Raw genomic sequence first — 14,729 nt, 5'->3', positions numbered from 1 at the left:
TTGAACGACGAGGGATACTTGGTATGAATTGTGGTTGTTGCTTTGGAGGGGATGGCAAAGCAAAGTGTGTGATTTGATTTTGATTTTGAGGTGTCTGGGAAGGATTTTCTGAGGAATTGGTGATTTTACCAGAGATCTCAAATGTGAATAGGAATTCCCTGGATGTGCCCTCCTTCCAGATGGAGAGAACAGTGGACGGTGACCTCCAGCCTTCATCTTTACAAAGCCTGCCATTTTCAAGGCCACACCAGTCTGTTGCCCCGCCCTCCCCTTACCTTTGCGCCTCCGTCTACCAACTTCTTAACCATTCCTAATGTTCCTTGAGAATGTTGCCTCCTGGCTTGCTCCTTTTCTTTCTGCTGTGTCTTCTAACATTGTCTCTGTGTTGTTGGCTCCTCCCGCCTCCAATCCAAACCTCACCCTCCCTTCACAGGATCTTTTTTGGAACTTTTATTTCCAGTTACTTCCACTTTCCTGGGCCTTGTTCTCTCCCAGATGACACGTTTGGAATCTTGAGCTCGAGAGCGTCTTCTCTGCACACATCCTGTCCTTCCCTAGGTCTCTTTCATTCTCATCTCCTAGTTCTTGATCCTCAGGCACTCCGGTGCTCTCTGGCTTCCACTTCCCTTCCTCACCCTTTTTACCTGCTGCGGACTCCTCAGGGAGTCATGTGACTGTCCTCTTGCTGACATCTTGGTTTCCTCACTGAATTGTCTGGGTGACTTCCCAGCCTTCCTCAGTGGCACAGTCCTGCTGTTGTAACTTCTCTGTGTTGTTGTTTTGTTTTGTTTTGTTTTGTTTTGTTTTGTTTTGTTTTGTTTGTCCGTCATGCTCTGCTGGAGAGAAACCAGGTATCAGAGTGACTTTTTCTATCACCCATGTCCAAGTTCTGGGCTCAGCCAGACCCTTGACTTTGTTGTTGTTGTTGTTCCTTATGTCATCTGTTCACTCCTCTAGTTTCATCCTCCACCTGTCCTCTCCACCATGACTTCTGCTTCTTAGTTCATTAAGAAGTTCTCAGATAAATGATCCCCTCAGCTTCCTGCCCTCCTACCTCCTCGAGTATTGAGAAATAGTAACTATCTGAATACATCTCTGCCCACTTTATTCCATTTCCAGAGGAAATGAGGCAATCCCACTGATCGTCTGTGTGGAGCTGTTGTAACAGATTCTAAGTTTTCCTGCTGTGGTCACAGGAGAACTGCTTCCTGTTCCCTGGTTTATGGAGATAGGTTTGTGTTTTCACAGGAGGTAGGGTCTTAGAAGTGGCGTGACCCTTGGAGAGGAGCAGGTTAAATGACCTCTTGAGATGATGGAGCTCAAATGTGGCCCAGTCAGGAGTCTGGAATCTCCATTGCCTCTTCAGTGGCCTTGCCTCATTGTAAATGAAAATCCCCCTAAGGGGGAGGTGGGATTGGAGGTGATGAGGACATCAGATGTGTTTGTAATTAAAGAAAAATAGATAATGGATATACATGGAACAAAATTTAAGAGGTCCTGAGGACAGTGAAGGCAATTAAGTCTCCCTCCTTGTCTGATTGCCTCTCCCTTCTCAGCAGGCAACTACTTGTACCAGTTTTTATGCATCTGTTTTGTGTATCCTTTAAGAGTCTGCTTTTTAATTGTGAAATTTCAAATGTAAAAAAAATCAAAGAATGAACACTCATATGCCAGATACTCAGATTTAATAAATCTAAACATGCTGTTTTTGCCTTAGGCCTTCCTTCCTTTCTTCCTTCCTTTTAAAGAAAATAAAACATTTTAGATACTCTGTATTCTTTACTAGTGTCCTCTCCTTCCCTTCTCTCCCAGAGGTAACCCTGCATCGATATTTTCACTTTTGAATTACATGTTTATATACCCATAAACCCACATCACATACACTATTGACTACATGATTTAAAACCTTAAGTAAGCGATTTCATGTGATACGTGTTCTGTAGTCTGCTCATTCAGGAATGTTTTCAAGGCATGCTGACCTGAGTAGCTAGATAGAGTTCATTTGAACTGCTCTTTTTAAATTCTGTTTAAGTAGCAGAACTTAACTTTTATATTCTGTTGATGTATTGGTTATGTACTGTTAAAAACAGGGTCAAGATGCTGAGAAGTGACATTGCCGGATCATAGTGCACACACCTCTTCAACCTTCTAGCTGCCACCAAATTGTTTTGCCTAGTGTTTGAACCAATTTACATTTCTGGCAAGGGAGTGGGAAAATTCCTGTTTATCCACAGTCTTCCCAACAGTTGGTATTATTAAACTCTTTTGTACTGGCCTTATCTGATGGGTGTGGGATGACCTCTCATTAGCAGCGATATGCCACATTGGTTTATCCATTCACTGGCTAAAGGTGAATGATTCCAGGTTTGGGCTATCATAAATAAAGCCATCATAAACATTTATGTGCACGTTTTGGATCGAGCAGAAGTTTACATTTACGTAATGAACAGGAGTAACATTACTGGGTCATAGGGTAAATGTGTCTTTTAACCTTATAAGGAATGGCCAAACTTTTTCCAAAGTGGTTGTGCCATTTTATGTACTGACCAGGACAGTATGGGAGTCCCAAATGCTCTGTGTCCTGATCAGAACTTGGTGTATCGTCTCAGCAGTTTTCATGTTTGTTTTCTCCGTTCTGATAAGTATGTCCTATATTTTTTTTAACCCAAATAATTAAATTGTAAAAACTGGCTATTTTAAAATGACTTAAAGTAATTGATTTTTGCCCTTCTTGCTCTTTGACACCCCCCCCCCCCCCCATTCAAAATCCGAGCGTTGTGTTAGGAGAACCCAACAGTGATAAGAGGTGGTAGGGTGTAGTGGAGCATTTGCAGGCTGCTGATAGGAAATTTGGTCAGGGTAGTTTTCTTGCTGCTTTCAGCAAAGTTCTCTTAAGTTATGGACTCTTTGATTTACCGGCTGGACTTTTTAGTTTTATTTCTGGAAAATATGTATTAAAACTTTACAGTGAAGAGCGTGGAGTCCCTATTTTAATGACCTCACCCACCTACTTGTGATTTTTTCCCTCTCTCCAGGCCTTGAATAAGATTTGAGAATGCTTGTTCCATTATGAAAAACAGAAGTGCAGAAACCACAGAGGTAGGTAACACCCTTCTTTTATAGAGCAAAACACGTGAGGCCCACTAGTTAATGACTCTCCTGCACATACGCCACTGTGCTTAGTCTGCAGTGTGGGCTTCTGGACTCCCAGTGAAGTGCTTTCTCCCGCTAATCCTTGTGTTCTGCATGGTGCTGACTAGGCTGTGCTGTGGTGTGAATCTTGGGTTTGGAGGATGCAGTCTTTATAATGGATTTACTTTGAGAGCCGGAGAAACTTGATTTTACTTTCAGTGCTGGAGTTCTGGCATGTGCTGTCAGTACACATTCTGAGTCATGCTTTGAGACCATGAACAAGTAGCCTTTAAATGTCAGAGAAGCCAAGCCCGTTTATTGAAGTCTTTGATAGTCAAGGTGAACAGTCAATTTACTCATCTCATCCAGATGTTTACCCTTGATCATGAAGCTACCGTTTGAAGGAAAATAACATTCATCTGGGTTTGAAATGTGTACTGATCCATTTCCTTTTGAAAATTTAGTAACTGGGGTTAATTCTAAAATGTGTTGTTTTGCCACATTGCGTCTGTGCCTACATTTTTTTTTTTTTAAAGAGTATAGTTTTGGTAATTCTAATATAACCACATATGAAATGGAAGCTTTTTTTCTGTCACGTAACCCGGCTCCTTTTTTCTTATTGCTTCACCGTTGTTAGCATACTGACTTAGTAACATGGCTCAAGATGGTTCTTGCAGCTAGCGGGAAGGAGAGGACGTACTTCCATGCACATCCCATTGGCCAGAACATAGTCATGTGGTCACATCTAGCTGCAGGGGAAGCCGGGAGATGTTGCCTGAATTTTGTTGGTTGTGTCCCCAGCTTAAAATCAAGGGGTTTTGTAATAATAAATTGAGAGAGGACTGCTGTTGGAGACACCTGGTGGTCTCTGACACTTCTGATGAAATACAGACATTGCACATAGAGCAACGCATAGTTGGAAGTCAGTTGTATATAAAGTGTTTTTTAATTCTGTTTAGCTTTCTGTATGTTTGAAATTTTCCGGAAGTTTATTGAGGCCGTTTTGTATTTTCCAATTTACTTTACCAAGTGCCAGTTGAATGTTGTAACACTAGGGGGTGCTGTAAGTCAGCGCCTTTGCTCTTCGTGTTTCCAGAATTATTTCCCCACCCCAAGTTGGCTCATTACAGAATCAGAGTAGTTTCTGTCCAGTTGATAATCCTAAACTTTCTCTGTTGTTTTACTCCATTTTTCAACATTAAAATGTCAGTATATAACATTTATTTGGAAAAGCAGAAATAACCACCCAGATATAAGGATGTTTTCTCAAAACAGTTCAGATTTTGTCCCTAAAAGGAAAACATAAACCAGAGATTACATTAATCAAATATTTTCAAATGCATAATGATTTCTGAAGAGTTCAACATTTTTTTCAGTATTTGTTTTAAGGTTAGCCTTTTAGTTGCTTTGCATATTTTTTTGGTCCTAGATTTACTACACTTCCAGGCACTAAGATTTCAACTGCTTCTGATTTGTCCCTTAATAATGGGAGGGACATAAAACTTAGAAAATCAGGGGAATGTAAAGAAGAAATACTCAGAATCCTGCTTTACAGAAATGACTAAAGTAATCGGTGTATTGCCACCTCCTTTGCTATAAGTATACTTGTGTGTGCATGTATACGATACTTTACAAGGTGAGCAAATCATGAGTTAATGCTAGTGTTTGGCATGTTTTTTCTGTGTTCATTTTTTAAACCAATTTTATTTTTTATTTTTATTTTGAGAGGGGGGAGAGGGAGCGCGTGCGCAGAAACAGAGAAGGGTCAGGGAGAGAGAGAGTCTTTAAGTAGGCTCCTTGCTTTCAGTGCAGAGCCTGACATGGGGCTCAGTCTCACAAACCATGAGATCATGACCTGAGCCAACATCCAGAGTCAGATGCTTAGCTTAACCTACTGAGCCACCCAGGAGCCCATTCTGTGTTTATTTTGTAATGACCTACCTTTCTGAAGTATTTTATTCTAAGTTTTTAAACTCATTTTCTGAGTTAGACTCATTACCTGTAAATCATTACTTTGTCTTTCCATTTCTAGTATTAGAACTTTTTTTTTTTAAGTTTATTATTATGAGAGAGTGCACAAGAGCACAAGAGTTGGGAGAGGGCAGAGGGGGAGAGAGAGAATCCCAAGCAGGCTCCATGCTGTCAGCCAGAGCCCAACTGGGGAGGGGGAGTTCCATCTCACAAACTGTGAGATTGTGACCTGAGCCAAACTCAAGAGTAGGACACTTAACCTACTGAGCCACCCCGGCGCCTCTCCAGTGTTAGAACTTTTAAAACCTTTTTTCATATTGTAGGAATTAGGACAGCCTTCTATAGTGGAGGCTATCAGACTCCATCTGTTTCTGGCTTTAATGGGTACCACTTGGGGTTTTTCGGAGTGAGTATCACTGGCTCTCGGCATGAGATAGGGATTCTTTTGGAGGACTTGTTTTCTTCTGTGTCGAATGTGCTAAGAGTTATTTGAAAATTGATGATGAGTTTTATCCAGAGCCTTTTTGGTTTTCGTTGGTCTTATAGGCTTTCTTCTTTCTACCTGTTGATGTGAGTTGTGATACTAGGTTTTTTTCCTTTTCGTTGTTAAGTTGGAGATCAAGATGGTACTAGATATCTAAAATGGTTCACCAGTCTTCTTCTCCTTTTCCAGTGCTCTGCAGCTGAGTAGCATAGGAAGTGACTATTCCTTAGTGCCTGGAGACATTTGCCTGGGAAGCTAATTGGGCCTGTGCATTTTTGAGTGGAAGGTTTCCATCTGCTTTGGCCTTGGGAGGTGTGTTCAAGAACCTTCTTGGATGTATTTATCAAATTTATCTTTTTTTTTCTTATTTTCTAGCTAATTTTTCTTTCTCTAATTTCTTACGCTTTGTGTATGATATTTTATTGCTTATTCTTCCTTTTCGTAAGGGTGTGCTTACAGTTTCAGCTTCACCTTTGACCCAACAGTTATTTTGGAGAAAGGTTGAAAATTTTGAAGTTGTTAGACTTTGTTGGTTAATAATTCTTTTGATCTCTTTGGGCATTATCCTCAGGCAGTGAGGAAAAAATAAACGCTCCTTTTTGTGGGGGTTGAACTTTTCATTTGCGATGATGGTCAGTTTTCACAAATGCTCTTTAGCCAATGAAATTAGGTTCTGTTTTCTGTGGGATGCACAGTCTGGTACCTATCATATTTGCTTTATTCATTTTATTGGTCAGGTTTTCTAATTGATAAGAAAACTCACATGGAGATGCAGCCTATGCCCCTGTCCCTCCACCCTCTTGCACCCATCTTCTCGGAGACAGGTGTGTTTATGAACCTTTTTTATGTCCATGAAGTAATGTTTGGAAATAAAAACTGACATGATGCTTAATTTGTGAATTTTTTACTTTTTACAATGTGAAGTTTGCCCCGTTTATTACTTTTCCCGCATTTATTACTTCCTAGCATGATTTCATTGTGTCTGTTACTTAAAAAATCACGAGGCAGAATTACTGTTGCTTTACTTGTGTGTCACTTTAAGGTATATTGTTGGGTGTTGGTGTTTATTTTCTGGTGCATCTGAGAATAGGTTGAATTTAACTCATTTACAGTTTGGTTTGTGTTTTAGTCTGTAATGTTTCAAATTTTAATGTGGTTTCCTTTAAAACACACACACACACACACACACACACACACACACGCCCCCAAAAACCCATCCCTGTTTCTCCAGTAGTTGTTGCTAAGATCTAATGGTGTTTTAAAACTCCTGCCTGGGGGCGCCTGGGTGGCGCAGTCGGTTGGGCGTCCGACTTCAGCCAGGTCACGATCTCGCGGTCCGTGAGTTCGAGCCCCGCGTCGGGCTCTGGGCTGATGGCTCGGAGCCTGGAGCCTGTTTCCGATTCTGTGTCTCCCTCTCTCTCTGCCCCTCCCCCGTTCATGCTCTGTCTCTCTCTGTCCCAAAAATAAATAAACGTTAAAACGACACATCTTTAACATCACGGTGTAACACCAAGATTTCAGAGGCAATAAAGCTACTCTTTGTAAAAAAAAAAAATAAAATAAAATAAAACTCCTGCCTGTTTGCAAGATGAGGTTCAGCATTATTTTACTGCCTGTCTTCAGTCTTTATTAATGTAATCTTGCTTGATCTGCTTTATTGTTATTACATTTTTCATATCACCTAGCATATGCTTAGAGAATAATTTGACATTGCATTCAGTCTTATAATTAGGTTTATCTTCATTATTTAGTTTTGCCCTGACCTTGACGGTTGGGGTTGGCATACATGATTAGCAGCCCTGTGTATTAGTGGCCTCCCTGGATTTTGCCTCTTACGTGGTTGGAATAATAAACCTCAACCTCTCAGCCTCCCCCCACCCCCTTTTTCTTAGCCTGCGCATGTCTGAGGTTGCATTTTTTGGTTTTCCTACATTAAGGGCAGGTTGTGTGGGTATAAAATTCTTTGGGGAAACCTTTTCCTCGGTTCTCTGTCTTCACTTTCTATTGCCTTCTGGCATTTTCATGCTGCCTTGGAAAATCCTGGGGCTCATCTTTATCATTGCTATTAAGTAAATCAAATATTTTCTCCTTCTCTCTGGATGTTTCTACACCTTTTTCTTCCTGTAGCTAAATTATTTTGCCAGGATGTGACCAAGTATAGGTTTTTTTGTCTCTGATTTTGCATGAATTTGGTGTGCCTTTGTGATCTCTGTGCTCAGATTTTTCTCAATCTCAGAGTAGTTTTTATTCTGTATCTTTTTTATATTTTCTATCCCATTGGTTCTTTATAAAAAAAGTTTTATCGAGATGGAATTCACACACGACAAAGTTCTCCCCTTTAGCACATACAGTTCAGCGGCCTCCAGTGAATCAGACTTGCATAACCATCACCTTCAAGTTTGGAACATTTTCTTCATCCCATAAAGAAATCTCAAACTCATTAACAGTCCCTCCCCATTCTTGTCCCCCATCTCCACCCCAGCCCCAGGCAACCACTAATCTACTTTCTGTCTCTCAAGATTTGCCCTGTCTGGACATTTCATGTAAACGGGAGCCCTACAACATGACTGGCTTCTTTGTTCTCTTTAAGTCTAGTCAAGGAGCACAGGTTGTTCATGTCTTGGTTTTGCTCTTTGCTTTTGTCCCTCTGTGGTTCTCATCTGTGGACTGTTAACTGCCTTTCTGGACTTCTCCTTGTCTGCCCATGTTTCTTTAGCTTGTCCTCCACCCATTAGTTTTCTGCTACTTCCTCCAGTTTTCACTGGTGTTTGTCACTTCTTTAACACTCCCAGCTTGTCATCTTTTGGTCCTGTTCCCCTTTTTTAAAAAAAATAACAACTGTTTTGTTTTTTTTTAATTCTTCACTCTTTTGTTCCAAATTGAAATTTTCTTTTGGTTCCTGCAGTTTAACCTTTTTGAGGTGAGAATCTTCATAGAACATCCCGAGGACAGTTCTTGTGTTCAGGGTACAGGGACTGGATTATTTTTTCCGTAGGCTATCTACTGGGTCTTCTCTCCCGGTTCACTTTGGAGCGAGGGGCCTTCTGGTCTCCCTGGGCGTGTCACCCCGATGCTTTGGGTGTGTCACATGTGACCTATGCTCTGGGGACCTGTGGGGGTGAGTCTCCTGCTCCTGGACACTGCAAGCTCTTGGCTCCCAACCTCCTCCTCAGCTTCTACTGTGGCCTCTCCTCCAGTCAACTGGCATCTTTCTCTTGTGCCCACCGCGGACTTCCCTAAGATCGTTCATGGATGAGTCACTCTCAGGCTGCTCTCTAGGTTGTCCTGTCTCCTCTGCCTTTATCACATCTTTCAAGATGTACTCTGCTGCTGGTGGATGCCCCTTCTGCCCGGCTGCTTCTCCTCTGAGCCTGTGGTCCCCGTGTGGTGTTGGGGAGATGGAGGTGGTACTTGCCCTCTCACAGCACATCCCCAGGGGCCCAGAGGCCCACCGCCCAGGCTTCTGGCAGGCCCTGGCCTGGAGTCAGGACCGGAAAGGACAAAGTCCCGAGTACGGGTGTGGCTCCTTCCGTCTTATGGGTACCAGAGGCACGTGCCTCTGTGTTTCTTCAGGCGCTTCGACTCTCCAGTGGGGCCTCTGCAGCTGGGACCTGCACAGCGGGTACCACACGCAGCCGGGCTCCAGCCCGTGGCTCTCCGTATTGCAGTTACTCGTGGCTTTTCCTATCATTGGAGTGAAGACATCATGCCTTGAAAATGTATTTTTAATCTTTGAAAGGCTTTGACCTTTGAAAACAATTGTTTTGGGGCTCCCAAGGGGGGAAATGAGAAATTACCAGGAAGCAAAATTAATCCCCCCCTTTCACGGAGCTGAAAGCAGTGTGGGTGAACTTGTTCATCTGAACAGAGTGTTTGGAAAGATAGGTTTTAATTACCCTTGTTTGTGTGGGTTTGAGAAATGTAATCCCAGCGACTGGTTTCCACAATAGAATATCCAGGTGCTACGTAGAAACCTGCTACAGACTTGAGGGTAAGCGGGCCGAATTAGAAGTGTGCAGTAACCGTTCGTAACCAGGTGGTGGCTGTTGTGTAATACAGATGGATAGCATTTCTGACTAGGTGGTGTGGTTATACAATTTTGGCGAGCCTGTGTGGGTTATAAAAGCTGAAATTCCTTCGGTACCTGAAGTGTCTCAGGCTGAGCATTAGAACGGTCCCAGCCCAGCACAGATGCCAGCAGAGAGTTGGTGGGGGGGATGCTAATGAACGAATGTTTTTGTGGACAGGGTAAGATTTCCTTCTGCAGGTAAGACCATTTCTTGGTACGTGAACTCTTTGCTTTGGGGGAATTAGCGTCTATGTATGTGTCTCTGTCTGCATGTGCATCTGGGGCTGCAGGGTCCGTTTCCGCACGCACGCATCTGTGACCATGTGCTCCCGTCCGTGGCTGTGTGTCTGGTTTTCCGAAGATACACAACTATGTCTGCGTGTGTGTCTGTGGGCGGGTGAGGAGCCTGCGGCTCCAGCTTGCCCAGCTGTGTTACTAGAAAGTCTCCAGCCTGAGTTTCTCAGTGCCATCTGACAATATTTAAATAACCGAACATTAGCATTTATACAACTCTTAGAAGGCAGTGCCCTTCATTAAACATGTGAGAAAGAGTGACCTTAGAACCCCATTTGCAACAGCTGAAATGTCAGATACGGTGTGTTTCAGGTGCTTGTTTACCTTGTCTGAGTGAGGTCCAGCCCCCAGCCATCCAAGGCTTTGTGTGCCTTTTATGTTTTCTTTTATTCAGAATTTTCGGGGTTCAAGGAAAACTGAGTACACAAACAAAAAGGAGTACAGACTAAACAAACTTCATGGAGAGCTGGATTGATGGAGAGCTGTATTGATGAATACATCAATTTTTTAATCCTATAAGGCTGGGGGATTATCAAAATGTTAGGTTCAGACACTAAAAAAAAAAAAGCTGTACATGTGTAGCACAGGATTCTAAGTGGTTGCAGTCTCTGTATTGAATGGATATTTTTTTTATGAATTAGGAGGAATATGTTCCTTTGCAGAAAAAAACTATATGACATACTCCCAGGCATGAGATGTTTATTGACGGTCAGGGAAAAGGCTCCCATTTATTGAAGGTCAGGGGAAACCTATTATTTTGATCACTGTGTACTTGGGGTTAACCTGGAGAAGAATTACAGCGTCTCAGCCCCAGGTAATTGCAGTGCAGTTTAGGCAAACCCACATTCAGTCATCAGGTAATCCATCAGTGTAGGTGAAATTTCAGAGTGCCCTTTTCCTTATCTTGGGAAAGTGTGTGAGGAGGAGACAGAAGTCTTGATAAAGTGGGGGTTGCGTGAGGAGAAAAAAGATAACTGCAGAAGAGATTTGCAGATGTAATGGACAGTAGGAAGGAAGCAGGTGGTGGAGGGGACTGAGTAAAGGTGCCAAAGTCCAGCAAAACCAAGCAGGTGTCATGGGCAGTTAGGAAAGGAGGGAAGGACGAGCTTGACCTCTGTCTGCAGGTGAGGGAAGGAAATCTGGCTTTGGCGCTGGGGGCTGGGGGAACTGATAAGAACGTTCCAGAGAGGAATGGTGTAGTCTGAAGAGTAGTTCAGAGGGAGGGCTGATAAGTACATTGAGCTTGAGGCGATGGGGTGAAGGATTGTGGGAAATGCTTCTGCTAGCACCTGAGCCTTTCCCAGTCCAGGCAGCCGTGGCAAAGCAGTTGGAGGTGACTCTGTGCCCTCCGGAGGCTTCCCCTGCAGGAGGAGAGGGAGCACGAGTCCTCAGTTGTGCTGGAAAGGGAGGGTGGAGCCGGGGGCTGGAGCAGCACCGAGGCGGCCACAGGGTTAGCAGGGCACAGGCATCCCTAGAAGTCACCTTAGCACTCAAGTTTGTCTTTGTACTGGGAAAGGGGTGGTGGGGGAGCTGGCAGATGGCAAAGGTCCTTTGGAGGTATGCTGGAGGAGGAAGCTTTTTCCCATTCCTGGATAGTAACTGGGAGGCTTTTCTTAGCTTCTTCCAAAATGACCTTTACACGTAACTGTCTGGGCCTCTGGCGGGTGCTCCTCTTCGGAGCCTCGTGCCGTTGGTGTCTAAGGACACTGGAGCAGCTCTCATGCTCTCAGGATTGCTGTGCCTGCCACTTGCCCTTGGCTTTTGTCCAAGGGAAAATCAGCCTCTCTGCCTCTGTTTTCTGAGTTGTGAAAGGGTGAGAATAATAGCCCTTCCGGTATTTTTGTAAGGGTTAAGTGAAATCCTGTTTGTATCTTGGATATAATAGGCAGTCAGTTAATTCTGAGCATGCTCTTATCTTGCTGTTACAATTCCGTACAAAATTAGCTTCCCAGTGGCTCCTAAAACTACCGATTAATAATTTAAGGTAGTCTTTAAATAAAAAGAAAAAAAAACCCACTTGTACAAAATGATATGTTAAATCATATAGTAGAAGTAAATGCGATAAAACTTGATTTTGCTTGAGTTTTCTCAAATATACATTTATATTTTAATTCTGGCCTATATTTTAATTTACTCCATTACCTGTCCTCGCCTCACTTGTACTGGGCACAGGATTTCCCTGAGTGAATCTGGGGGGCAGGGACAAGTTTTGTTTCAGATGTATGACTTGCCTCTGGGAAAATGTTCAAGTTTTCCTTAAATATTTGAGTGCCTTTTATGTGGTGGGCACTGCATCCCTGTCCGTATCCCTGCCTGGTCAGGGAGCTAGACCAAGAAGGCATGTGCCATGGAAACATGGAAGGGGGGCAGCAAACCCAGGGATGCTTCTTGGAGGAGGAGGCTTCTTGAGCTCCGACCTGGGAACCGCAGGTCATTGTGGCCCAGGTGGATGGTACCTGGGGTGGGAGAGGCATTGTTAGGATAATGAGGCTCAAGGTCTTGTCATAATTGTGTTTAAAGAAAGTTTAGGGAAGAAATTTCTGCTGGATGAGATCAACTGCAGAAGATGTCTGCTAGCTACCACATTAGGTCAGAAGAACAAGGATCCCTGATGAGTTTGTATTTTAAAGCCCCTACACCAGCAGAACATTAGCTGCTTTGATCTTTTACTGTACGCCTGACTCCCGTCTTCCCCTAACTGAGCAGTCGATGAGTCAGCGTCTTGCCCTCTGGATCCCATGACCGTCACTTTTCATGGCTCAGCCTGTGTGTAAACTGACATCAGCTTAAATCCAGTTCCCTCTCAGCCTGGATTTAAGAGCTCTCTTAGGATTTAGAGTTCAGTTTGGGTCTAGAGCCTTTTCTTTACCCTGGCCTCTCGGGCCCTGTCTCTAGAAGAGACGGAAGGGGTCTTCTGCAGGCACAGAGTGTTCTTTAACATCTTCTGTTTCATTTTAGCAGTTGGGGGTTTTCACATTATGCTTCATAAAATACTTGTTTTCGAATAGGAATGATCTTCCCTTACCCTGTGGTGTTCCAGGAACATCTGCCATGTCTTCCCAGGGGGCCCTGCGGCCGAGGCCCCCGACTCCATTTTCAGGGGACACCCAGGTAGTCCAGCAATATTTGCCCGAAGCCTTTTCTTCCGCCTTCAGAGCAGGGTTGTCGCATGGGGGCACCTCATGGGCTCCAGGGGTATGACCTCTCAAGGACTGTTCCTCCTGGAGTTCTCAGCAGGTTTCTGACATGGAACCTGGCAGCTGACTCTGGGCTCCCCTCCGGAAATCCAGGTTTTATCCGGCTTCTTTTAAACTTCTCCTCCTGAGAGAAAAGTCGACAAACTGAGATGGTGACAGAAAGCTGTCACCAGCTCGTTGCGGGGATTGGAGATTTTCTTGATAGCAGCCATGGAGGTCGTTTGGTATAGGGCTCTGATAGATGCTGAAGAAGGGCCACTCGGAGGCTTTTGTTCTGGGCGGTCTCTTCCTATAGCAAGGAGATAGTACGACACTTTAGCAGTGTCTTCATCTTGCACCACTTGGACAAATTATTTCTATGGGTATGTTACTTGAAGCCCAGAAAATAACCTGATTTAAATTGGGTGCTTGGAATATGCTTTCTATGTCACTCGGCAGGGCATTAGTGACATCAGTGACTTTTAGGCTTGTGTATGTGTGTGTGTGTTGACTGAGCCACAGTAAAGTATTTTACCTTGAAACTAGACACCCTTGTCTCATGAGATGTGCTCTGAGGTTTTTTTGTTCTGCTAAATTTCATCGTCTTACAAATTCTGGCTGAGATCATGGCCCACTACTAGTGGGTACTGACTGGCAGTTTGAAAAATAAGAGCAAAAGTTCTTGGAGTGTTTCGGAAAAGGCTGCGGGAGGATCACCCCCCCCCCCCCCCCCCCGTTATACCCCATGACCGTAACTGTCATCACAAGATCAAATAATAACCACCCCTAACTGGTTCATTCGCTGCTGCCTAAAGGGAATAATAATAGCTAGGATGAATGTCAGGATTGTAAACTTTCTAAAGCAGGACCCTATGTATTAGGCAACCATTTAAGTCCTTTTATTTAATTAAAAGGAGTTGAACATCTATAAGTTGAGGATATGTGTTCCAATAATCCTTTTTTGTCTTGGATTAAAAGCATTTAGGTCAAATGTTAGCATTTAACAGAATTTAATGGAGCAGCCGCAGTTCAACTATAATCCCCTAATGATGGGATTTAAGCAGAGAGCCACGGATTGGCTTTTAAAATGTGCTTTATCATTGAACCTGGCCGGCTCTGAAAGCTCTTGTTTGTACCTTGGTAAGAACCAAACTACCACTTGGCAAGTTGAGGTTTTGAGTTTCTTTATCCCAAAGTTTTCCTTGTTAGTCATACTCTCAGCTGTCTGGGTAGGTTGCTGCAGAGAAAGTAGTTTTATCCCACCCCAGGTTGTCCATCAAAAGGTGGGGGTAATCTGAGGACCGCTAGCATCAGAACGTTTGTGCGTTTGTTAAAAATGTTCCCGTTGGGGGGGTTGCGCCTGGGTGGCTCAGTCGGTTGAGCGTCCGACTTTGGCTGAGGTCATGATCTCACTGTGAGTTCGAGTCCTCCATTGGGCTCACTGCTGTCGGCTCTAAGCCTGCTTGTGATCCTCTTTCCCCCCCCCCCCCGCCCCTCCCCTGCTCGTGCTCTTTCTCCCCACCGCACCTCAAAAATATTAAAAAAAAATGTTCCCAGGTCCCAGTATAGGTCTACAGAATCAGAATTTGGAGGAGGGAACATT

General features: G+C 43.7%; 1 protein-coding gene across 6 annotated transcripts in view; it reads left to right on the top strand.

Moving 5' to 3' along the window:
- The window catches only part of SLC23A2 (solute carrier family 23 member 2), a 135,419-nt gene that overhangs the window by 35,690 nt on the left and 85,000 nt on the right, over positions 1-14,729 (top strand). For 3 of the 6 annotated variants that reach the window (XM_043602831.1, XM_043602826.1, XM_043602830.1), the window contains exon 3: positions 3,036-3,099. The gene's annotated coding sequence lies outside the window, so the exon portion shown is untranslated. Of the gene's footprint in view, positions 1-2,090; positions 2,250-3,035; positions 3,100-9,739; positions 9,855-14,729 lie in introns of those variants that run through there. The other 3 variants (XM_043602828.1, XM_043602827.1, XM_043602829.1) reach the window with 3 other exon arrangements.

The sequence above is a fragment of the Prionailurus bengalensis genome, chromosome A3, assembly GCF_016509475.1.
Source record: "Prionailurus bengalensis isolate Pbe53 chromosome A3, Fcat_Pben_1.1_paternal_pri, whole genome shotgun sequence".
In the NCBI taxonomy this organism is placed as follows: domain Eukaryota; kingdom Metazoa; phylum Chordata; class Mammalia; order Carnivora; family Felidae; genus Prionailurus; species Prionailurus bengalensis.
Note: the sequence above shows the minus strand (reverse complement) of the source record. Positions and strands in the feature narration are given on the sequence as shown.